This window comes from Mobula hypostoma, chromosome 3 (assembly GCF_963921235.1).
Source record: "Mobula hypostoma chromosome 3, sMobHyp1.1, whole genome shotgun sequence".
In the NCBI taxonomy this organism is placed as follows: domain Eukaryota; kingdom Metazoa; phylum Chordata; class Chondrichthyes; order Myliobatiformes; family Myliobatidae; genus Mobula; species Mobula hypostoma.
Window position 1 is genome coordinate 173,533,546 of NC_086099.1, and position 27,368 is coordinate 173,560,913.

Genomic DNA, 27,368 nt, shown 5'->3' on the forward strand with positions numbered 1-27,368 from the left:
TCCAGCACTCTTCTAAGCAAAGAGCCTACCAGAATGAGAACCAGGTGAGAAATCATACCCTGGGAGTGAAAGTGTAAAGAAAGCAAATCAGCAATTTAGTGCCCTTGCCAAAGTGTCAGACGAAGACAAATTTAGGTTTAACCTAGTGTTGCCCAGAGTTAAATAATCTCGCAGCAGCCACCACCTGATTCATAAAGCAAATGCTGAGGGTTTCTGACTACGCCAACATGTTATATTTTAAAATTCTACTAATAAAACAAGCCTCCCTTTCAGGATATTACATTTAAAGAGCATAATGATTAAGATTAGGATTTTGATGATTAGAATCTGCATACTGCATACAAAGAAAGATGGATTAATATTCCAGTGATTGTTTACTCTCATCAGATCTGTGACAACTCTATTCATCTGAACACTGCATGGGTCATTGCCAAGATATGCTCGTGCATTCCACTCGAGTGGTGGGTAGGCAGGTTGTCAAAAAGCTGACACTGAAGTCAAACACTCATTGAAAAGAAGACAGCAGGTTCCAGTAAGAGAAACGTCTGCTTGGGCTAAAGGCCAGAATGCAGAAGGGTTTTATACTTAAAGCAAACAAGATGACTCAGTGATAGCATGCTTATTATTTTGCATTATGTTGTATTGTATGAATTAAGTAAAAGTGAGTATAACCGTTGTTTTGCATGTCCAAACAAAGTGAAATAAATCAGCTTAACTATTCATTTCAAGCCACAAAATGTTGTATATACCACTTTGAAGTGTGCAAAAAGACGTGACAGACACAATCATTCAATCACAAAAACCTGGAAATGTTATTTTAAGGTTCAAGTTATAATATCATTTCAATTAATACTGAGCGGTGCAAATTTAGCTCCATAAACATAGATGATCGAAGTGATTTTTAGAAGAAATTGCTGCCACTGCACTAGAGAAGCTGAGTACGGCAGACCTCAATTTTTAACAAACCGTATAATGAATTTCTACTTTCAAAAGACTTAAAGAAAAAAAACTTCAGGGCATAAAAAAATTCACAATGCATCTTCAGAATATTTCAGTTAACAGTTCATGGAGACAAAAAGGATTCAATTGTCCTTAAAGACAGACACAGATACATGTACTCATTTTACCTGCTACTTTGGGGGGGGGGGCGGTTGAGATGGTGTAGGGAGGGAGTGTGCAGTACAGAAATTATTATATTACTTTTATGCTTCTCATCTCAATTTGGTAAATAAAGTAGGTTAAGCTTATGCCTTTCAAATAAATACAGTTGACTGAATAAATGCATACCTGAAAGAGAGGAATTCAGGGAAAGAGAGTCAGAGTATAAACCTTTCCATTACTCCTATTGTACAAATTTTATGACCCAAGTATAAATTTTAAAATAAATGAGTATGCTTAAATATTCCCTATTTGTCTCCTATTTCAAAATTTGTTTCACACAAACTATAATCATTCCATTGTGGAAGTGCACAGGGAGACAGCAGCACACATCAGAAGTCTAATCACGTTTGTATAACATGTACATTTTTCCAGTGCTCCGAAAGAATTGCTGAATCAACAATTAAATGGTCTGCTGAACTGTGATTTGCAAATTGGTTATTTTTATACTGAGTTGATAGAAAACCTGCCTCAAGTATTAAAATCCTGTAATCTAGTTATGTGTTATCAGGATTTAGCTGTACTTGACTTATTCTGCCGATCCTTACGTGGCATACCTTCCCCCACCCAAGAGTGCTTTGATCTTTGTGGTTCTTTCTCCGCTGCCCCCTCTGCCTGACAGTTTCACAATCCGTATTTTCTATTCTCACTGACACCTCTGACCTCGGATACTTTTCCTTTTGATTTTTTTTTAACAACTCCAGTCTTGGTCTCTGGAAAGCTCCAATACTAACTTCTGTGATATTGTCCGCACACAATGCTGATGTTTACTATGAACTGATCCTTCACCCCAACAAATTCCACCAGCATTTCTCCTGCAATCTGTGTTGTTTTCCTGACTCTTGGTTTAATCAAGGAAGATGACAGCATGGGAAAGTGGTCATGGATAGAAATATTAACTCTGTGGAGAAATTGAGGTTAAACTTTCAGTACAGAATAATCATCCACACATATACATAAAGCAGAAAGTCTGTGATGGACTTCTGCACCTTCACATTCAAATATCTCTTTTATGTCAGTGTTTTATGTGCTGAATCATTTGTCATTGTTTTTGCAACCTGAATACTGCGCCTTCTTAATCTCACAGAAAACTTTAATGTTTCCATTGACCTTTTGCATCACAACCTGGTACTCCAGCTGCAGTGCTGTCGACAAAAAAGCCTTGCAGAGGGTGGTTAGGGGAGCAGAGAAGGTTACTGGGGTCTCCCTACCTTCTGTCCAAGACCTCTTTCAGAGTCGATGCCTCCAGAAGACACGGTACATCATTAAAGACCCCTCACACCCTCTCCATGAACTGTTTGTTCTTCTGCCATCAGGCAAACGTTACAGGAGCATCAAAACTAAAACCACAAGGCTACTAAACAGCTTCCTCCCACAGGCAGTCAGACTGCTAAATAGCTGCTCCACCTGACTCTGCTTTGGACACTTTTAACTTGCACTGGACACTTATAACTGATTTAACTGACATGTGACTGTTGTGTTTTGCTATTTATTGTTATGTTTATTATTTAATGTTGTGTTTGTTATATTATGATTGCACTGCCCCTGAGGAACGCTGTCTCATTCTGCCCTGCAGAGCTGATGTATGGTTAGAATGACAATAAAGTTTTTTGAATCTTGAATCTTGATCACCTAACAACTCTGAACTTACTGACCCATGTGAGGTTCTGCTGCAGCAAAGCCTTGCTTTTAAAATGTACTTCATTACTTACAAATCTTTTCATGACCACACATTTCTAGAGCCCTATAAGGTTCAGGAATCTCTGCATTCTTCCATTTCTGGTCTCTTTCACATCTACAATTCCTAACACTCTTTCCACCAATGGCAGCTGTGTCTTCAGCTCCAATGATTCAGAGGTGCTACACTTCCTGTCTAAACCATTACACCTCCCTATCCTACAACAATACGAAGAGGCTCCTCCGTAAAATTCAATTCCATGAAGCTGATGTTAGCTTTACAATCAGGCAACATACTAGCCTGATGTTTGACATAATGGCGGGATTCAAGATGTGAAGGGGGCTGGAAAGAATTCAGGAGGGGGCTGTGAATAGCAAAACTAGAGGGGAATATGGATGTATAACGGGGGGGGGAGGCACTAGAATGAAATACAGGATGAAATGAAAAGGAAAAGAATCGCAATATTGTGATAGGGAGCAGCAAGGTGACAGTGGAGATGAAAGAGAGAACGGAGTAGCCAGAATAGTGGGAAGGATGGTTGTGAAGGCAAGGGAAAGTCATGAAGGGGCATTGAGAGTGGGTGAAGGGGCAAAGAGAATACAAAAGGGGTTAGAAAGTAAGGGCAAAGTGGGTAGGAACACTTTTCCATCCCTTTCCCTTCCTCCCTAGTCGAGTTCACGTTGACTCTTCCACTTCCTAATCTTTCTCTTCCCCTCAGTTAATACCAATGATCAATATTCCAGTATTTCCAGAAGTACCATGAGGTACGACTTTTGGCATATCTATGCACCAACCACTGATGTTATTTCACTGTTGATGTCTACAAAGAAGGATGCCTTGATGGTAAAACTATCCTTGTTTATTATCTCACTGGATAGCAACTTAAAAGTTTTGACACAGTGTTTGGGAGGTTACTGCTTGTGGGAGTGATAAGATAATCAAGCATGAAATAATAGAGAATAGAAAGCCTTTGTATTCTATGTGGCAAACTAAAACATATTGGTGAGTTCTCTAGGTGACTGGGTAGGGCTGTAGATTAGTGTTTATGACACATATACTGGCAAAATTGGCACATGTAGGATCTTCTTAAATAATGGAGTATGCTTGAGAGTTTATGTCTCGTATTGTTGCTCCTGAATTCAGTGTCAAAGCTATTCGACCATTACATGCACAAAGGGCCGTAGGCTTACAGTATATCAAGTTATCATAGAGAGTCCACAATGGACACACTTCTGCAAGGGACTCCAAAGTGTTGATGCAATCAAGGAGGTAATCTCATTCACAGATAATGAATAGGAGCATGAAGCTGTTGAACAAGGTACCTAACAAGTTACTCAACGATATCAAGCCAACACAGAACAAATGTGCTTTTATGCAGCATGAAATTACCCACTCAAGTCTCAAAATGTAGAAGGTGGTACAGAGACCTGTCCAGAGAAAGTCGGCAGGGATACAGAATGCTGGAGTGGCAAATAAGCTTACAGTACCAAGCTTCAATCCTTCATTAGAATGCTGTAGAATCTTTACCTAATTCGGGACTCATAAGAGACTCTTAGATAGGAACATGTATGATAGATAAATGGTGGGCAATGTGGGAGAGAAGGGTTAGATTGATCTTAGAGTAGGTTAAAATGCTGGCCCAACTTTGTGAACCAAAGGGCCTGTACTGTGTTTTATTATTCTACACTTAGTGGCCACTTTATGAAAGGTTGCCTGACTGGCAGGAGGCAAAGAGTTGAAATAAAGAGGGCCTTTTCTGGTTGGCTGCCAGTGACTAGTAGTGTTCTGCAGGGGTTGGTGTTGGAACTGTTTCTTTACATATTAAATGTCAATAAGTTGGGTGATGGCAATGACGACTTTGTGGCCAAGTCTGCCACAAAGACAGGCGGAGGGGCAGGTGGAGTCAAGGAAGCGGGGAGTCAGTAGAACGACTTTGACAGATTAGGAGAATTAGGACCATAAGACCATAAAATATAGGAGCAGAATTAAGCCATTCAGCCCATCGAGTCTACTCCACCATTCCATCATGGCTGATCGCAGATCCCACTCAACCCCATACACCTGCCTTCTCTTTCTTTTTAAATCTTTTTATTGAGTAAGTATACAAAAAAGGTAAGCCATATAAACATTAATACAATGTTAAAGTATAATAAAATTCCAAAAGATAACAATACCAAAAAGAAAATACTACAAACAATGTAATTTAAGCATAAGAAACCAAGATAACATAATAGTATACTAGATTTTATATATATCAATGGAAAAAAAGAAAAAAAAACCCCAAAAAAAAACCCACCGTGCAACTAACTAAAAGCAAAGCAAAGCAATGGGCTAACTTGAAACCAAACAGAGTTAAACTTAAAATCACGTCCTCAATCCCGACCTCCATTAAAACAGTGAAGAGAAAACAAGAAGGGTAAATATTACATTAAATGAAAATATCGAATAAAAGGTCCCCAAATCTGTTCAAATTTAAATGAAGAATCATAAAGGTTACTTCTAATTTTCTCCAGATTCAAACATAAAATCGTCTGAGAAAACCAAAAAAAGGTAGTTGGAGCATTAAGCTCTTTCCAATGTTGTAAAATACATCTTTTCGCCATTAAAGTAAGAAATGCAATCATTCTACGGGCTGAAGGGGAAAGATTACTAGAAATTTTAGGTAGTCCAAAGATAGCAGTAATAGGGTGAGGAGAGATATCTATATTTAATACCTTAGAAATAATATTGAAAATATCTCTCCAAAAAGTTTCCAAAGTAGGGCAAGACCAAAACATATGAGTTAAAGAGGCTATCTGCCCCGAACATCTATCACAGAAAGGATTAATATGCGAGTAAAAACGCGCTAACTTATCTTTGGACATATGTGCTCTATGAACCACTTTAAATTGAATTAGGGAATGTTTAGCACAAATAGAGGAAGTATTAACTAATTGTAAAATCTGCCCCCAATCATCCACAGAAATGGTAAGCCCCAATTCCTGTTCCCAATCTACCCTAATCTTATCAAATGGAGCTTTCCTAAGTTTCATAATAATATTATAAATCATAGCCGATGCACCTTTCTGACATGGATTAAGGTTAATTATCGAATCTAAAATATATATAGGAGGAAGCATTGGAAAGGAAGTAAGTATAGTACTTAGGAAATTTCTAACTTGTAAATATCTAAAAAAATGTATTCTTGATAAGTTATATTTGTTAGATAATTGTTCAAAAGACATAAGGGAACCATCTAAAAATAAATCCAAAAACCGTAAAATACCCTTAGTCTTCCAAGTTTGAAAAGCGCGATCCGTAAAAGAGGGAGGAAAAAATATGTTACCTAAAATAGGAATCGCTAACCCGAATTGATTAAGATCAAAAAATTTTCTGAATTGAAACCAAATGCGCAAAGCATATTTAACTATCGGGTTAGAGACCTGCTTAAGACGTTTCGAATCAAAAGGAAGAGAGGAACCTAAAATAGAACCAAGTGTATAACCCTGAACAGATTGTAATTCCAATGCTACCCATTTAGGAATAAATAGTATGTCCCGATCAAGTAACCAAAATTTCATATGTCGAATATTAATAGCCCAATAATAAAATCTAAAGTTAGGTAATGCTAAACCTCCATCTCTCTTAGCTTTCTGTAAATGTATTTTACCCAGTCTCGGATTCTTGTTCTGCCAAATAAATGAAGAAATTTTAGAGTCAACTTTATCAAAAAAAGATTTAGGAACGAAAATTGGTAATGCCTGAAACACATATAAAAATTTTGGCAAAAAAAACATCTTAACTGCATTAATACGACCAATCAAAGTTAAATATAAGGGAAACCATTTAGATGAAAGTTGAGTAATATGGTCTATTAATGGTAAAAAGTTAGTCTTAAATAAATCTTTATGTTTACAAGTAATTTTAATCCCAAGATATGAAAAGTAATTATTAATCAATTTAAATGGAAATTTATAATATAAGGGAAGATGTTTATTAATCGGAAAAAGTTCACTCTTACTAAGATTTAATTTATAACCTGAGAAAAGACCAAATTGTGCTAATAACTCTAAAACAGCAGGAATGGATCTCTCAGGATTAGAAATATATAAAAGTAAATCATCAGCATAGAGTGATAATTTATGGGACTTTAATCCCCGAGTTATCCCAGTAATATTTAAAGATTCTCGAATAGCAATTGCAAGAGGTTCTAATGCAATATCAAATAATAGGGGACTAAGAGGACAGCCTTGTCGAGTACCACGAAAGAGAGGAAAAAAAGGTGAGTTTAAGGAGTTAGTACGAACCGAGGCTACAGGGGAGTAATATAACAGTTTAATCCAGGATATAAATTTCAAGCTAAAATTAAACATTTCAAGCACCTTAAATAAATAAGGCCATTCTACTCTATCAAAAGCTTTCTCGGCATCTAAAGAAATAACACACTCAGGAACATTTTGTGAGGGAGTATAAACGATATTTAACAATGTACGAATATTATAAAAAGAGTAACGACCTTTAATAAAACCCGTTTGGTCTTCCGAAATAATAGAAGGAAGTACTTTTTCTAGTCTATTTGCTAATAACTTAGAAAAAACTTTAGAATCAACATTTAATAAAGATATTGGTCTATAAGATGCACATTGAGCAGGGTCTTTATCCTTCTTTAGTATTAAAGAAATTGATGCTCTATTAAAAGATTCCGGAAGTTTACCAAGTTTCAAAGAAGCCTCAAAAACCTTATAGAGCCAAGGAATCAATAAAGAAGCAAAACATTTATAAAATTCAACGGTAAACCCATCAGGGCCAGGAACTTTCCCCAGATTCATAGAAAAAATAACATTCTTAATCTCATCCATTGTAATGGAAGTATCTAATAAAGAAGACATATCCTGTGAAATCAGAGGGAAGTCTAACTTATCTAAAAAATCATTCATATATTTAGAATCTCGAGGAGACTCTGATTGGTATAAAGAAGAATAAAAATCACAAAAGGTTTGATTAATCCCCACATGATCCAATATCAATCGATCATTTTGGTTATAAATCTGATTGATTTGAGATTTAACATAATTAGATTTCAATTGATTAGCCAGCAGCTTGCCAATTTTATCACTGTGAACATAAAAATCACTTCTTGTTTTCTTTAATTGGTTTACAATCGAGGACGAGAGTAGTAAACTGTGTTCCATTTGAAGTTCAGTTCTTTGTTTGTATAGCTCCTCAGAAGGAGCCATAACATATTTCTTATCAATTTCTTTAATCTTGTCCACAATTACCATCTCCTCCTGCTTCTGTTTCTTCCTCAAAGCAACGGAATACGAAATAATCTGACCCCGAATATAGGCTTTAAAAGTGTCCCAAAGAGTGTTAACCGAAATATCTTCTGTATGGTTAATTGTAAAAAAAAGCTCAATCTGTTCATTCATAAAATTAACAAAGTCCGAGTCCTGAAGCAACAACGAATTAAAACGCCATTGTCTATTGTTTGGTATATTGGCCATAATTTTAATAGAAAGCTTAAGTGGAGCATGATCCGAAATGGTTATAGAATCATAATCACATTTAATCACTGAAGAAATGAGACGAGAATCAATGAAAAAATAATCAATTCTTGAATAGGAATGATGAACATGTGAAAAGAAGGAAAAATCTTTTTCCTGAGGATGCAGAAAACGCCAAATGTCCGTCGACCCAGAATCAGAAAGGAAAAAATTAATCAAATTTGCAGATTTATTAGGTAAAGTCCGTAAAGGAGCCGAACGGTCCAAAGCTGGAGATAAACAGGTATTAAGATCTCCGCCCCAAATCAATGAAAACTCGTTCAAATTCGGAAACTGATCAAACAATGATTTATAAAATTCCGGACAATCCATATTAGGAGCATAAACATTAACCAAAACTACTTTTTTATTAAATAATAAACCACTAACCAATAAAAATCTACCATTCGGATCAGAGATAATATCCTGTTGTATAAAAGTAACTGAGGAGTCTATAAAGATAGAGACGCCTCGAATCTTAGCATTGGAGTTCGAATGAAATTGTTGTCCCTTCCAAAATTTGAAAAAACGTAGTCTGTCCCCCCTCCGTACATGGGTCTCTTGTAAAAATAAAATTTGTGCTTTAAGTCTCCGGAACACTTTAAAAACTTTTTTCCTTTTAATAGGATGATTAAGACCATTAGTATTCCAGGAGACAAAATTAATAATAGACTCCATAAATCCTAAAGTCAACCCATAACAAAGAGGATTGACAATAGGCGCGACCCACAGACCCGGAGAGGAAACAGAACATACAAAAGATACCGGGGAAAAGGACGTAACCAATACTTCAATAATGTATATAGCCCAAAGAGAAACAAACTAAAACGTGAAGCCCCTCCCACCGCCCCCCACCCCAGGACCCCAAGGCGAAATCTAAAGCAGACCCGCCAGAAAGAAGCAAGCGCTAAAACTACCCCCATGACTTCCGGTATACGCTCCCTAAAAAAAAGGTATAAATATGAAAAGGATCAGCTAATTGTAAAACAGTAAAAAAAATAAGTAAAAAAAAGTTAGCTCAATTAAAATACACACAGAACAGAACAAAAGCCGGAAAGTATATATTAAAAAAAACCACAATAAACCTCAAACTCATGAATAGACACAGCAACAAAAAAAATAGGATTATTAACATAAAATGATTATAAAAAGCAAAACAGAATAAAATTTAAAAAAAACTACAAAATTTAAGGCCGCACAGGAAATACGTAAGATGACAAAAGGGAAGTAACCACCCAGAATCCCCTGGGAAAAGAAAGAAATGACGCAGTTAAAAAGAAAGTTTAGCAGCCATATTAAGAAATCGAAAGTAAACTTTTCTGCCCAAATAGGGCACAGAAAAGTTAAAACCAACCAATTCACAGCCTCCGATCAACGGAGAAAATTAAAAAAAGGCAATTAAGATGTTGAAGATGAAAGTTGATCCAGATAACTCTGGGCATCCGATGGAGAATCAAAAAAACGAAGAGCTCCATCTAACATGCGAATCCTTAGACGTGCAGGGTACAGCAGCGCTGGTCTTAAATCCATCTTATAGAATTCCGACATCACGGATCTGTAACGGACCCGTTGGTCCCAGATTGGTTTACTGAAATCTTCCACGAATCGGAACTTAAGATCCGAAAAATCAATGAAACCTTTAGATCGAGCGAATCGAAACAGTCTCTCCTTATCTTGAAAGTAATGAAAACGTAAGATAACATGCCTAGGTCTATCTGACCTAGACGAGTATGATGGGATTCTGTGAACACGATCCAGTAGCGGTGGTTGGTCAGGAAATACAGTAGGGAATGCATCTTTTAAAAGTTGGGAGAAATATTTCATAGGGTTGTTAGCTTCCACGGCTTCCCTGACGCCAATCATTCGTAAATTCTGCCGTCGCATTCTAGATTCCAAGTCAGAGTTTTTAAAAGTCAAAAAGTCAAGTTTCTTCTTCATTACATTAATTGTTTCTTCGACTTTCCCCATCTTAAGCTCACTTTGTTGCGCGGATTTTTGAAGACCAGATATAGCCGACTGATGTTCCGCAATACATGTTTGCATCTTATCAATTAAATCGGCAATTTTCTGGAACTTAGTTGAGATTTCCATATGAATCAGGTCTTTAACAAAGCCCATAATTTCTGTACGAATCATCTCCCTAACAGAGGTTGAAATTTCCCTCTGAATTAACTCCGATATAGCTTCCAAAGTCACCGGTGATTCAGTCGGAGGGAGATCCGTAGCTTTCGGTTTAACCGGAGGTTTACCATCCTTGCCGTCTTTCCCGTTCTTAGACATAGCAGATCTAAGTTCCATCCAATTGTCAGAGAATTCAGTTTAATTCAAAGTATTGTAAAAATTGATGCCTTAATAGTTAATTAAAGTATAGCTGACCATAGAGAGAAAAAACTCAGAGGTAATGGAGCGAGTCAAGAACGCGACTTCACTCCATGAGCGCTACCGGAAGTCCTACACCTGCCTTCTCGCCATATCCTTTGATGCCCTGACCGATCAGGAAACGATGAACTTACGTCCTAAATATACCCATGGATGGCCTCCACCGCAGTGTGTGGCAGAGCATTCCATAGATTTTCTACTCTCTGGCTAAAAATATTCCTCCTTCTCTCTGTTCCAAAGGGTTATCCCTCAATTTGAGGCTGTGCCCTCTAGTTCTGGATATCCCTACCATAGGAAGCATTCTCTCCACATCCATCCTATCTAGTCCTTTCAACACTTGGTAGGTTTCAATGAGATTCCCCCACCCAGCATTCTTCTAAATTCCAGTGAGTACAGGCCCAAAGCCGCCAAATGCTCCTCATATGCTAACCCCTTCATTCCTGGAATCATCCTTGTGAACCTCCTTTGGACTGTCTCTAATGACAGCACATCCTTTCTGAGATATGGGGCCCAAAACTGTTGACAATATTCTAAGTGTGGCCAGATTAAGTTCTTATAAAGGCTCAGCATTATCTCCTTGTTTTTATATTCTATTCTCCTTGAAATAAATGCCAAAATTGCATTTGCCTTCTTTACCACAGACTCATCCTGTAAATTAACCTTCTGGAGTTCTTGCATGAGGACTCCCAAGCCCCTCTGCACATCTGATTGGCAGATGGAATAGAATAGTAGGGAAGTGTGTGTTATGCACCTTAGTAGAAGGAATAAAGCTGTAGACTATGTTCTAAATGGGGAAAAAAATTCAGAGATCAGAGGTGCAAAATGATTTGGGAGTCCTTGTGCAGAATTCCGTAAAGGTTAACTTGCAGATTGAATTGGTAGTAAAGAAGGCAAGGCAATGATAGCATTCATCTCAAGAGGACTAGTATATAACAGCAAGGATGTAATGCTGAGACATTATAAGACATGGGTCACACTACACTTGGGAGTACTGTGAGCGGATTTGGGCCCCTTATCTAAGAAAGATGTGCTGGCACTGGAGAGGGTACAGAGGAGATTCACGAGTTGATCCCAAGAATAAAAGGGTCAATGCATAAGGAACACTATATTTAAAGTGGCGATTGATAGATTCTTGATTAGTCAGGGTGTCAAAGGTCAGAGAATGGGATTGAGAGGGATGATAAATCAGCCGTGATGGAATGGCAGAACAGACTTGATAGGCTGAATGGCCTACTTCTGCTCCGACTATGTTTTATGGTCTTAAACAGGTACTTCTAACCACTTGCTCATCAATGCAAATAGCTAATCAGCCAATTGTGTGGCAGCAACTCAATGTAAAATAGCATGCAGGCATGATCAAGAGGTTCAGTTTTTGTTCAGACCAAATGTCATCTAAATTACTTTAACTGTGGAATGACTGTTGGCATCAGATGGGGTGGTTTGAGTAACTCCGAAACTGCTGATCTCCTGGGATCTTCATGCACAACCGTCTATAGAGTTTACAAAGAACAGTGTAAAAAGCAAAAAAAAAAATCAGTCAGCGGCAGTTCTGTGGGTGGAAGCACCTTGTTAATGAAGTCAGGGGGGAATAGCCAGACTGGTTCAAGCTGACAGGAAGTTAATGGTAACCGAAATAAGCACGCTTTACAAAGGTGGTGTGTCGAAGAGCATCTCTGAATGCACAGCACATCAAACCCTGAAGTGGATGGGATACAGAAGAAGACCAAAAAGCATACACTCAGTGATCATTTTATTAGGTGCAGGAGGAACCAAATGAAGTTGCCACTGAGTATATGTTCTATGAATTTGTCCACAATATTTATTACATAGAGGTTAGCAAGAGCAATAGTGGACACCTTAGCCACGTCTAGCAAGATTTAGCAGAGAGTCCATCCTTTTTCAATACAACATGACTGCTGTGTGATGCTTCTTGTTTTGGATGGGGACATCACTATCTGTTGCACAGAATTCAGCTGATTCACAGAATCAGGCAAAGCTTACATTTGATGTTTCTTCATCCCGACTATGCATGAATTATAAATTAAGCTCTAAGTGGAATTATTTTTAACGTTACTCAATTTAAGAAGTTTCTTGCTGGTAAGCAGTTTTCTCTGATGATAGACTAAAGACCAATGATGAAGAGTTTTCAGCTAATGGTGGCCATTCCAACAATGGCGACAGCTCAACTACAGTGATGCCTTGCCACGTATGGATGCTCATGACAGCTTTCTGGAAATTTTGTCTAAATGTGAAGTACCTCATTGAATTTTATAAAGAAACATATTCCATGCTGTTACTTAATCAATATTGTTTAACCTTCATATAATGTTGGAATATAATAAAGGAAGAAAATAATGTAAAAGTTATGCGCAAATTATGTAAAAATTAAATAAAAGTTTTGAAGTGCAATAATTGTTTTCTATAAATTGGCATTTCATCATATTTTTTTATAAGATACATTGTTTTAGTCAATGAAAGATAGTGTATGGAAACTTCCTTATGTGCATTATTACATTGTTTTGCTTGATAGGTTACTTGTTCTCCAAGCAAACAAAAAAACAGTATATCTACTTTAAAGCAACTTTGGAAAGCTGCTGTAATACATTTACTACAATAAATCAGATGAAATTCAATTACTTAAAAAATGATGCTGCTTAAAAGGAGGCTGCAAGTATTGATCTGAACAAAAAAAAATCAATCAGGAAATAATCTTATCTGTTTATGCACACTTAATGGTGAAAAATAAAGTGTGTATGCAAAGAAGCCTGGTATTGGGAGAGGGGATAAGGCTGAGAACCCCAGAGCAGCATCCCAACTCCCTGAAAAGGGACCAGTGATGATAGGTAAAGTAGTTTTAAGCATACCCTGAGAGTAGGGTAATTCAAGGCCAAGATACAGGCTCCAGACAGGCCCCTTCATCAGAATTTTTTTTCTCTCACTCTTCATCCTTTAACAAAGCTTCAGCTAACAATATGGAAATCTCTTTCCCTCTTTGGATTAAACCCCTTTAGAGTAGAAGTATGCAAATGCTTTGCTCTGTTCCTTCAACTGAGGCTGCTCTGAGAATAGCTATCTTTTCACTGTCTTGTTTTACATCTCAAGCGGCCCATCCCACTGGCTGACAAGGAGACCAGCCTTCCAATTCAATATCCTTCATAGCATTGACAGTTGAAACCCGAGGCCTGGCATTGACTTTAAAAGAACTCATTTAGTCATAATTAACTATTCCCTGCATATTCCCCTAGGTATGGTAATTGTTCAAAAAAGCCAACAACTGAAGCATTCATTCCGTGTTTCTTTTAAACTTTTCACAGCAGCCTTATTTTTTTTCCCTTCATGCTTCCTCCCTAGTAACATTTCAAGCGCTGTGGTGGAATCTGGGTGGAGACAAGGCGGCACCAAAACGCTGGATGTAAATACTTCACATGGCAGATGGGCCAAAAAAACACTACACCATAAGAAATGCAAAGTTGCATCAATCAGGCATGAATTTATAGCACAGTGTGAAGTCAGCTAAAAAGTCAGCACATTTTATCTGATCTTAATATGAACATATGTTACTCAATATACTGGTCTATATCTATATCTTCATCTAGATAGCCTAAGGCAACAGATTTCCTGGTTTAAATTTCTCGTACAACTTTTTGTGCATATTTATAAGCTGTGTTGTCATTTTTGAATTAAATGGGGACACTGTTGTGCAAACTGCAGCATGAAAAGGAAAAGGAGGCCACAGTGGGGTCATTCTTTTCATCTCCACTATGTGAGAGGCAACACAAATACACAGTTACAAAATGCTGATACTCTTCAGCACTTGGAGGCATTATAAATCATGAGTCTGGGGAAAGAATGCATGGAGTCTATACCAGTGGAATAATTCAACCGTCAGCAATCCAATTCAACAAAAAGATATGATATTTAGAAAATAAATTAAACTTGCTCATCAAAAATTAGGCATCATTCTTTGTACTATCACAGTTTTGAAAAATACATTTCCATACTGCTAGTCTGCTTTATCTCTAATGTGCTTAAAACCTGCTATAACCTAGATTATTGGTACTGTTTTTCATATACAGTGGCATGCAAAAGTTTGGGCACCCCTGTCAAAATTTCTGTTACTGTGAATAGTTAAGCGAGTAGAAGATGAACTAATCTCCAAAAGTCATAAAGTTAAAGATGAAACATTCTTTTCAACATTTTAAGCAAGATTAGTGTATTATTTTTGTTTTGTACAATTTTAGAGTGAAAAAAAGGAAAGGAGCACCATGCAGAAGTTTGGGCACCCCAAGAGATTTGAGCTCTCAGATAACCTTCACCAAGGTCTCAGACCTTAATTAGCTTGTTAGGGCTATGGTTTGTTCACAGTTATCATTAGGAAAGGCCAGGTGATGCAAATTTCAAAGCTTTATAAATACCCTGACTCCTCAAACCTTGTCCCAACAATCAGCAGCCATGGGTTCCTCAAAGCAGCTGACTAGCACCTGAAAATTAAAATAAGTGATGCCCACAAAGCAGGAGAAGGCTATAATAAGATAGTCAAGCGTTTTCAGGTAGCCGTTTCCAGAGTTTGTAAGCTAATTAAGAAATGGCAGTTAACAGGAACGGTGGAGGTCAAGTTGAGGTCTGCAAGACCAAGAAAACTTTCCAAGAGAACTGCTCGTAGGATTGCTAGAAAGGCAAATCAAAACCCCCGTTTGACTGCAAAAGACCTTCAGGAAGATTTAGCAGACTCTGCATTGGTGGTGCACTGTTCTACCGTGCAGCGACACCTGCACTAACATGACCTTCATGGAAGAGTCATCAGAAGAAAACCTTTCCTGTGTTCTCACCACAAAATTCAGTGTCAGAAGTTTGCAAAGGAACATCTAAACAAGCCTGATGCATTTCGGAAACAAGTCCTGTGGACTGATGAAGTTAAAATAGAACTTTTTGGCCGCAATGAGCAAAGGTATGTTTGGAGAAAAAAGGGTGCAGAATTTCATGAAAAGAACACCTCTCCAACTGTTAAGCACGGGGGTGGATCAATCATGCTTTGGGCTTGTGTTGCAGCCAGTGGCACGGGGCACAGTAACAGAAATGTTGACCAGGGGTGCCCAAACTTTTGCATGCCACTGTACTTATTATTTTGCAAAACTATATTTTCATTCATAAAGGAGATATAATCAAAGTACACTTTCATAAGACATATCCCACTGAGACAAGCTCCTGTAACTCATCCATCAGTACTGTAAATACAATGATTAAACTATTTGCAAACATTTTAATTATTTTCTCTAAATTTGGCTTTCTGCCAACATTCATTGTTGTGGGCTGGCTGGAATGCTGGTATTATTCTGAGTTAAAGGTGGAAGTTTATGCATTTTTATTTATGCTAATGATTGCAATTCCGTGACCAGTTTTCACAGATAAAATCAGTTACAGGAACAGGGCCTTTTTCAAACAAACCTTCATTGCTTTTTAAAAGGAAATTCACTAGAAATTTAAACAGATATTGATCATTATATTAACCAAACTTGTAGATATCCATTCACAGATGAAGGAATGGGAAGTTAAGCTGAGAGAGGGTAAGAGTGAACATTTGTCATTGCAGTGTATAACCTTTTCAACATAGATATCTTAGGACTGGAATTCTGAATTCAGTGATATATAATTTTATGTGCTAACAAGATTAGGGAACAAGTTCGGGGACGGGAGAAACAGGGTTGAAAAACATACCTGGAATCACCTTAGATTCAGTTCCTTCAGCACTGATACGCATGCTGTGTATGGGCTATAGCAGCAGGTAACCACACAGGGTAGCCTGTACCTAATAAAATGGCCAAGTGTTTATTTATTTATTATATAAAAAATTAATTGAACTTTGCAAGCTCAGGTCAAGATTAGTTTTGCTGGAGACAGCAAATCATTTCAAATTATCCTTTTCCATGAGCAGTAGTGCTTGGCCACAAATTAATTCACAGCAAATTAATAATGGGGAGACACGCTTTAGTCAAGCTTTTGTTTCCTAGTGTTCCCTACATCCCTCCTATTGGCCTTTATCACAATGTGGTTCCTTAAGGTTATTATAGCTGGTGGTGGCAATGGGGACAAGCTCCCACTACCTATTAAATGATCCCAATGGCGTGCATCTCAAATAGTCTCCAACAACCAAGTCCAGCTCTTGGCCCTCATATTTGACTTAGCTACTAAGCCCAGTGGAACCAGTTCTACCAGCAGGAGAAGAGGCAAAGGCAGGTTACTGGTGCCTTAAAACCAGCCATTTCAGGCAGATGGAGCTAGTCAGCAGTGATTGGCAGCTCATCTAGGAGAAGGAAAACTCTGATCTCAAACCTCCGCTGCGTTGCGGCTATACCCACTCACGGGGAAGGCTTTGGGAGTAAACCGAGGGAAAAATCTGGAGCTGGAGTTTCTAAGGCAGTCCTTCATTTAGTTCAATGTTATGCAATATGCTGAAGGAACTCAGCAGGCCAGGCAGCATCTAGGAAAAGAGTACAGTTGACGCTTTGTGCTAAAACCCTTCGGCAGCACTGGAGAAAAAAACTGAGGAGTAGATTTCAAAGGTGGGGGGAGGGGAGAGAGAAAGACAAGGTGACAGATGAAACCTGGAGGGGAAGGAATAAAGTATGGAGCTGAGAAGTTGATTGGTGAAAGAGACAGAAGTCCATAGAAGAAAAAAACAGGGGGCAGAGCACCAGAGGGAGGTGATGGGCAGGCAAGAAAAGAAGGTGAGAGAGGGAAAAGGCGATGGGAAAGGGGGATTTAAGAAAGGATATACTAGCAAAATAAATTCCCAGGATTAATTAAAGGAATGAGAGGGCTGGCCTATCATGAATGACGGAACTGTGTTCTTTGGAGATTCAAAGAATGAGGAGTGATCTTACTGAAATACATAAGGTCCTAAAGGGGCATGTTAGAGTAGACATTGAGTTGTTTCCACCAGTAGGAGAGTATAGATAGAGAAGCATCTTTACAAGGGGGACTAATTATTTAAAACTGAAGTGTATAGTGCTGTGTATTTAATATTTGAGTTACATTGTAAATATATCATTTGATTAAGCTTTCTTTGTTTAAATAATTAATTACAGGTTATACATAAAAGTATACATAAAATCCGGCGGATTGAGCGGACGAGACCAATGGAAGGTCCAACAGTCAAGAAGGCAGTCTCTGCAAGTGTCATAGAACGTGTAGAGCAGGACAAGACACAGTAGACGTCCTGGTCATCCACTGCGCCTAGTCCCATCTCCAGCCGTCTCGACTCTGTCTTGCCACTGGATCCAGATGGGAATTGGGAAGAGAGAGAGAGGCTGATGCTGCGCAACTCTCCCTCACTTAAATCCAAATCACCCGCTAGCCTCGACACAATCATAATGGTGTCGAGGTCCTCATCGACGTCAACGATGGACGAACAACAACATACATAAAAGTATGTCAATGGAATACATCATCACGCCATCACATCATAAATGTGCAGCTCATTCGAAGTAAAACAAAAATAAAGACATGCATCTTCCGGCTCTGTGATTTTCTTTCAATTGGTTTTATGTTTTATAGTTTAAAACACAACAGTGGTGACGAGGACTTTTTAAGTGAACCTGAGATCACTATCTACCTGTTGAAGTGCTGTTAGATGATTGCATTTTTTAAAAAAAGTGCAGTGTGCTTTTAGCGCGAGGAGGAAATGACTCAGTTAAAATAACGGCAGAAATTGACAAATTCATGGGTTCATAAACAGTGAGTACCAAGTGATAATAATAATAATAAATTTAAAAATCAGAAATGGCTAGGTACATCAGAAGGCTAGACCTTGAGTTTTGTTTGGTGTGTAAAATGTTTCAACCCGTACTGGTATGGGAGAGAGTTTACTCTCATTACTGATTATCAAACACAGGTGTCCATTTTCAATTCACGGAAGAAAGGTGACCTGAGCTGTCAGCACCACTTTCTGCAGTCCCAGAGTCAACTCCTACAACCAACAAAGAAGAAACCCCAGAACCCAGGATTGGTTCACAGTCACCACCTTCCAAGCAGAGTGATACCACTTGGCAGGAAAGCCATTATCCTTCAACAGCATCAAATCATCCACAGCAACTCAATCTTAAAACCTGGATGGAACAATTTTAAACCTACTATGCTGTGAATGTCTATATAACAGACGTATTGTATAGTATACTGTGTGTGTGTATGTATAAGACTAGAGAGTAATACTTTGCATATTTGAGCTGAGATGCATTCTATACTGAGTTGGAATTTATAGCTAAGTAAAGAGGAGTGTTGTGTATTCAATATTTCAGTAATATTTGAGTAATATTGTGAATATATAGTTTGATTAAACATTCTTTCTTTGTTTAAATAATTCATTATGGGTTATATGTAAAAGTATGTAAATGGCACACGCCATCACACCACCATGTCATAAGGGCATGCCTTGCACTTATGACAACACTAAGACACGCATGCTCGGCTCCGTGATTTTCTTTCAATTAGTTTTATCTTTTGGCGTTACAAAACATAATACATAGAAATTTCTTCTTGGATAGTGATGAATATCTGGCATTCTCTACACTGGAAGGTTGTGTATTGTGACCATTGGAGATATTTAAAGAACCTAAAGTTGCACGAACAACAATTGGAATAGGAATCTATCAAAAATCGGGTAAGGCTTAGATCATTCACCGTGCTGTTAATGGAAGGAAAAAGGAGCCCATGTGAAGTTGGTATCAGGACTGCTACACAACCAGATCAGTTTAATGCTGCAGCACAGACTAAAAATAAAAGTTTATTTCTCTTTCTACAGATGGTGACTGACCTGCTGAGTTTCCCCTTCACATAAAATCTGCTTAAAATATCCTTTACAAAGTTATATTGAATGCTGGGAAATCTACATCTACATGTAACTTAATTAATTTTCCTTAAAGAAAACACAAGAACCTCACAAAAGATAAAGGTACTTAAAATAGTTACCAACATATAGGTAGCTTCCACCTACCTCACCAATGCCAAAGATAAAACATAACAGCATAGTACAGGCCCTTCAGTCCACAATGTTGTGCTGATCTTTTAATCTACTCTAAGATCAACCTAACCCTTCCCTCCTACATAACCCTCACTTTTTCTTTCATCTGTGTGCCTACCTAAGAGTTTCTTAAATGTCCCTAATGTATCTGCTTCTATTACCACTCATGGCAGGGTGTTCCACGCACCCACCTCTCACTGTGTAAAGAACTTACCTCTGAAAACTTCCCTATACTTTTCTCCAATCACTTTAAAATTTGCATTAGCCATTTCCACCCTGGGAAAAATGTCTCTGCGTATCTATTCTATCAATGCTTCCTATCGTCTTATATTCTTCTATCCAGTTACTTCTCACCTTCCTTCACTTCGAAGAGAAAAACCCTACCTTACTCAACCTATCTTTTTAAGACATGCCCTCTAGCCCAGGCAGCGTCCTGGTAAATCTCCCCTCCACCCTCTCTAAAGCTTCCACACTCTTCCTATAACGAGGTAACCAAAACTGAAAACAATATTCTAAGTATGGTCTAAACAGGGTTTTAGTGAGCTGCAGCATTACCTCATGGCTCTTGAACTCAGTCCCTGACTAATGAATGCCAACATTCCATACGCTTTCTTAACAACCTTATCAACTTGTGCGGTAAACTTTGAGGGATGTTTGGACGTGGACCCCAAGATCCCTCTGTTCTTTCACACTGCCAAGAATCCTGTCATTATCCCTGTATTCTGCATTCAAACTTGATCTTCCAAAATGAATCTCTGTACTTGTTTTCAGCTGAACTCCATTTGCTACTCCTCAGCCCAGCTCTACATCCATCCAATGTTCCGTTGCAAACTACAACAAACCTCCACACTATCCACAACTCCAGCAACATTTGTGTCAATTACAGATTTACTCATCCATCTTTCCACTTCCTCATCCAAGTCATTTATAAAAATCACAAAGAGCAGAGGTCCCAGAACAGACCACGTGGAACACGGCTGGTCTCAGACCTCCAGGCAGAATACTCTCCATCTTTCTCTTCCTTCAATGGACAACCCAATTCTGTATCCACACAGCTATACTTTCATGGATCCTATGCCCCCTGACTTTCTGAATGAGTGTCCTATAGGGATCTTATTGAATGCCTTACTAAAATCCATATACATCCACCGCTCTACCTTCATCAATTTGCTTCGGCACACCCTCAAAAATTTCAGTCAGGGTCATGAGGCATTACCAGCCCTTTACAAAGCAATGCTGATCATCCTTAATCAGACCATTTTCTCCCAGTGCTAGTAGATTTTATCTCTAGGAATACTCTCCAATACTGAAGCAAGACTTGCTGGTCTATAACTCCAGTGTTATCCCTACTCCCTTTCTTGAACAAAGGAATTACATTTGACACTCTCCAATCACCTGGCAGTACACCTGCAGGACTTTACTCCAGTAGATCTTTTAACTTTTTCCTCCTATCAGTCCTCAAATAATGTTTTTAAACAGATATTACATCTTTAATGAAATGGGGAATAATTTCTACCACAAGAATATCATTTAATTAAATTATTTTTAAAAATGTCCTCGGTCATTTGCCACAACAGTTTAAGTCATTCCTTTTCACCATGAAGAAAATCAAAAGTTGTAAATATACAGCCTGTCTATGTCAGCAGCTGATTCACTCACAGCATCAGAAGTTTTAACCGCACATGAGAATTATTTCTACTAGACACAATATAAATATAGCAATTTGTCATCCGAGGAGCTACTAGGACTTATTGTACTTTGAACTAAACTTCACTTTAAACTTTATTTTAATCAGTTTGATTTGTAGTCAAAAATTCTATCTACAAACTGCACATTGCCCCAACCACTGACTCCTTCTCATTTTGAGAAAAGCAAGATCTTGGACCCCTTGCATGATAAGCAAATTGTACCCAAAAATCCATTTGATTGTCACAATAATCAACCCCTTTGGGTGCTCTCTTCCTCTTCTTTTCTATTAAATTTGTATCCTGTAACTTGCAAATGAGGCAAGGGAGTCCCATGCCAGGGAGCACCACCTGCCTCAGAATCATGATACTTCCCATGTTGAATGCTGCTGGGATCTCTTTTGGCTGCTATTGCAAACCAGCCTTCCTGACCCTCAAAACAGGGAAATCCTTCATCCTGTCAATCATCTTTGCACAGAACTTACCCAGTTTCGGGCTGGTAAGGAGAAAGAGGGAGGGAAAATTATTGCCGTGCACATCTGAATTTTAATTATATACATAACTAATTAAACGTTGGTGTAGTGAAACAAATTTAGCTCACAATAAGCTGCATTCCTTGAATGCAGTGACTTTACAGATGCATTATAAATGATGGTAATGCTACTTGCTGGGACACAGCCACAAAAAGAAAGCAGAATTAGACTTTTATAATTTATTGCTCCGTTTTTAATTTTTCTTCTATGCAAAGAACATTTTGGTTTTAAAAATAGGCCATTTTAGCACAACTTTCCAATGCAATGTTGAAATGAGATGAACAAGAGTAAAACCATTTTAGAAGCAGACTGAAACCAATGATAGAGCAGATGTCTGAGAACTTTAGGAGGGAAAAAGATTAAACAAGTGGGAAGAAGGGAATTTTAGGCTAAAATGCAGGCATGTGAGTAGTGGGGTGAACAGACAGATGGCAACATAGGAACAAACTGGACTCCAGCCAAGGTGTTTAAATATACTGTATACAAATGTTGCAAGTTAAAAATGAAAAATAAATTCAAATGTAACATATTTCCAGAAATACTATTTATATAAATTTTCAATCTCAATTACTTACAGCAAATATGCAAAATAATAAATTGTCATTATTACCATTAAAATATTGTATTGTTAGCTTCATTATCTATTGATGTGCCTCAAATACTTATTGCAACATATGTCGCCACTGCAGTTATTCCAACTGCCTGTTCACTGTATATAATTTATTCAGAATTATAGGAATATCCTTACATACTGGAAATATTATTCAGGTGCCAGAAACTAACAACTTGCTACTTCAAAAAAAGATGCTATGCCCATTAAAAATAATGATGGTACATTCTTTTTAAAAGGTAGTTGATCCAGAATACACAATTCTAATTATGTAGCATCAATTCTGTCTTTCACAAAATGATATGATTGGAAATATTAATTGGGGAAATCATATTCAGCTAACAAGCAACAATGCATTGAAACCTTTAATCTTTATGGTCAATAGGAAAGTATTTCAAGCAAAAGCAACTTTAAAATTGATTCAGATAATGTCACAAACTTATTTCGTATTTTTCAACACTGGAAGGAAGAAGATGGTTGCAGACATTAGGTAAGATTGCTCTGACATCAGACCAGCAATTCCACACAGAGTTTATCAGTGAGTCTGGGGTTGTGCTTAGCTGAGGGTGTGGATAAGCTGTGCCTGGCCCTCAGCTCATCTGGAGCAAACCATTCTTTTGAATGATGTCACTAATCGGCACCTAAATTAATGGTCTACAATGAGTTATAAGGTGTTCCAGAGAAAACAAACAATCAAAGAAAATCTATTTTCCTCAGAACCAACAATTTCATTTCCTTCCGCAAAGAATTTGAGTTTGCAGCAATTTACTGAGTTAGAAATTCCAGCTTCAAGTTGAGTGGAGTTGCAACAACAAGCTTGCACTCAATGTCAGTAAGACCAAGAAACTGATCATGGACTTCAGGAAGGGGAAGTCGAGGGGTCACACACTAGTCCTCATCGAGGGATCAGCAGTGGAAAGGGTGAGCGGTTTCAAGTTCCTGGGTATGAACACCTCCGAAGATCTATCCAGGCCCAACATATTGCTGCAATTACAAAGAAGGCAAGTCAACAGCTACATTTTATTCGGAATTTGAGGAGTCGGTATATTACCAATGACATTCACAAATTTCTGCAGATGTACCTTGGAGGGGCCACTGCACAGGATCAGAAACAACTGTAGAATGTTGTAAACTCAGCCAGATCCATCATGCACAATAGCCTCCCCAGCATCCAGGACACCTTATAAAGGTGATGCCTCATAATGGCAGCATCCATCGTTAAAAGACCCTCATCACCCAGGACATGCTCACATGCTCACTTTTTATTGTTACCATCAAGGAGGTGGTACAGGAGCCTGAAGACACACACTTAATGTTTCAGGAATAGCTTCTTCCTCCTCACCAACAGATTGCTGAAACAGTGCACCCATGAACACTACCTCACAATTTTTCCTCTCTTTTTACATATATATATGCATCCATTAGTCTTGTGAGACCATGGAAGGTTTCCAGGGCGCAGGCCTGGGCATGTTTGTATGGAAGACTGGCAGTTGCCCATGTTGCAAGTCTCCCCTCTCCACGCCACCGATGTTGTCCAAGGGAAGGGCATTACGACCCATACAGCTTGGCACCAGTGTCGTCGCAGAGCAATGTGTGGCTGAGTGCCTTGCTCAGCAAGGCTCGAACTAGCAACCTTCAGATCACTAGACAAATGCCTTAACCACTTGGCCACATGCCAACACTATATATATATATATATATATACACACACACACACACACATTTAATCTATTTTATATTTTTTACATTATCATGTATTGCAATGTACTGCTGCCGTAAAGCAACAAATTTCATTACATATGCCAGTGATATTAAACCTGATTCTGATTTTGATAATGTAATACAAAAGCATTTTCCAATGTATGGACTGCATTTAATGCAAACTGCATTATCTTTCCTGTAAACAACAGGAATTCTGCAGATGCTGGAAATTCAAGCAACACACATCAAAGTTGCTGGTGAACGCAGCAGGCCAGGCAGCATCTCTAGGAAGAGGTGCAGTCGACGTTTCAGGCCGAGACCCTTCGTCAGGACTACGTCTTCCTACAGATGCTGCTTGGCCTGCTGCATTTACCAGCAACTTTGATGTGTGTTGCTTATCTTTCCTGTAGATCCTTCTGGTCTAATACATCAGAGTTCAGTTGGCATGTTGTAAGATGGCTTGTTTATGCTAAGTCCCAGCATTGTAATGTGGACTGCAAATAGTCTGCAATATTTATTACTGTCTCCCAGTTGATAGGCACATTTATTTATACATCCATGAATAAGGAATGTGGTGTTTCCCCATGCCTGAGTAGATACCTGTCAATGAGTACGTGTACAGCATACCTGTGCATCCAAAGGCAATTTACCACCTTTTATTGCTGACATCGAGAGGTTGATAATCCTGGGGGAAAGTGTCGAGGATAGTAAATCTCTAGATCTGTGCCTCCTAGGGTGGTGGAAGTCAACTCATTAGATAAATTTAAGGTAGAGATAAAGAATATTTGTAAGTTTGAGGAATTGAAGGTTATAGGAAACAGGAACAGAAGAGAAGTTGAGGGCAGCATAGATCAGACATAACTATATGACAGCAGGCTTGAAGTGAATGGTGGCCTAATCCTCTAATTTTCTTGTGATCCTATGTGAAAAATATGTCCTCACTGAGCTTTACAATGTATTCAATTCATTGAAGAATACAGTTGGTGTTTTGTACTCTTCAAATTTGGTTTGGCCGAGTACAAGGCTTGGAAGTATTTCAGTTTAAAACAATGGAACTTAAATCTTTTTTTCTGTACTTCACACTTTAAATTGCTTGCTGATCAACAAGTCAAGAGCAACCACTTGCCAAATGAAACCAGGCTACAAAGCATAGCCAGTAAGCTGCGTGTAATGGTCAGGTGAGACTCCCTTGAGGCTTTTGAGACAAGTGAAATTATGAAATAGCAGGGGGCAACATGTTTGAACAGAATTAAAGTGCCTAAGTACTGGCATGCTTCCATTTAAAGATAAGCATTTATATAACACTTAATTGTAGTCAATGAAAGCTACTCAGATAAGATTTGGCATTCTCAAATGTTACAGTAATGTTCATCTGAAAAAGTTGCTCTAAGTAAACAGAAGACAGTAGCTCATCAGACATCCTGTCTCCATGGCTACCGGGTCCTGTTTCAGCACAGCAGCATCTGCTGTCTTCCTAGCCGCAGGATCAGTTTCTGTGATTCAGTATTTTCACTTTTAAGAGTAGCCAAGATCATGACAGATGCTTCCAAAATGAAGTGACCAGCCTTACGAAAAAAGGACTGATAGGTGCTCTCAGTAAAACGGGCTCATTGCAGTCATTATCATCATGATGTAGTCCTGGCTGCACCCATGTGTTGCTGCAGATTGTCAGACCCTTCAGCTGAAGCGGCCTTTTGCACTCAGGCACTTCTCTCACAACACACGAAAGGCTGATGTTTGGTGTCTACAGGGATTTTCCAATGAACCTTACTTGGCGGATGTCTTTGTATAAATAATACAAGAAAACACTCTGGGCCCTGGCAGAATTACACGTCTGCTTTTCCCACTCCCATTGCACTGCTCAACATGCACATATACATCTGAATAACGAAAGGTAATGCTTCCAAGGAACTTGGATTTATGTGGTGTCTTAAGTGTTTTTGTAATTTCCTTGTCTCAACAACAGTCTTTGAATTATTTTTCAAGTAAAGAAATTGTTATTTCGGCAGGCAGTCCTTAAATAACGTGATCCCACTAACACCAAATAAAATAACTGACCTGCTAAAGATTGTAAAAGTGATTTTGGCTTGGAAAACCTGCTCTTCTTAAATAAAGTTATGATCTTTCTCACTGATCTGCACAGAAAGATTGACCAACTAATTCTCCCTGTTCGTAGCACTAAGTGATGGATATAGAAATGACAGCACATTGCATTCCATCTCTGAAGTCCTTTCAAGTGTAGCCAGTGGAAAGAATTTCAGAGAGAGAGTACAACACATCAATGTCTCTCTGTAGCACTTTTAACACCACTGGTTGAGAAAGAATTTGTAGACACTGAATTTCAAAGTTCAAAGTACATTTATTATCGAAGTATGTATACCATATACAATCTTGAGATTCATCTTCTTGCAGCCAGCCATATAACAAAGAAACACAATAGAACCAACACAACAAAGACCGTAAACGCCTACTGAGCAAAAAAAAACAAATCGTGCAAAAAAATTTAAAAGTAAACAAATAACACAGGGAACATAAACTGCAGAGTCACTGAAACTGAGTCCACCACCACAGCAGCCAGTCCAGGAGTCCAATGGCTGCAGCGTACAGCCACAGAGCCAGTCCAGCACAGCAGCCAGTCCAGGAGTCCGATGGCTGCAGCGTACAGCCATGGAGCCAGTCCACCACAGCAGCCAGTCCAGGAGTCCAATGGCTGCAGGGTACAGCCACAGAGCCAGTTCAGCACAGCAGCCAGTCCAGGAGTCCGATGGCTGCAGGGTACAGCCATGGAGCCAGTCCAGGAGCCCGATGGCTGCAGGGTACAGCCATGGAGACAATCCAGGAGCCCGATGGCTGCAGCGTACAGCCATGGAGACAATCCAGGAGCCCGATGGCTGCAGGGTACAGCCATGGAGACAGTCCAGCACAGCAGCCAGTCCAGGAGTCCGATGGCTGCAGGGTACAGCCACAGAGCCAGTCCAGCACAGTAGCCAGTCCAGGAGTCCGATGGCTGCAGGGTACAGCCACAGAGCCAGTCCAGCACAGCAGCCAGTCCAGGAGTCCAATGGCTGCAGGGTACAGCCACAGAG

General features: G+C 38.7%; 1 protein-coding gene across 3 annotated transcripts in view; it reads right to left on the minus strand.

Moving 5' to 3' along the window:
• The window catches only part of cdk14 (cyclin dependent kinase 14), a 648,395-nt gene that overhangs the window by 89,375 nt on the left and 531,652 nt on the right, over nt 1-27,368 (minus strand). Inside the window, exon 15 of one of the 3 annotated variants that reach the window (XM_063044120.1) lies at nt 22,163-23,565. The exons of the other annotated variants lie outside the window; for them this stretch is intronic. The gene's annotated coding sequence lies outside the window, so the exon portion shown is untranslated. Of the gene's footprint in view, nt 1-22,162; nt 23,566-27,368 lie in introns of those variants that run through there. 3 annotated transcript variants of the gene reach the window in all.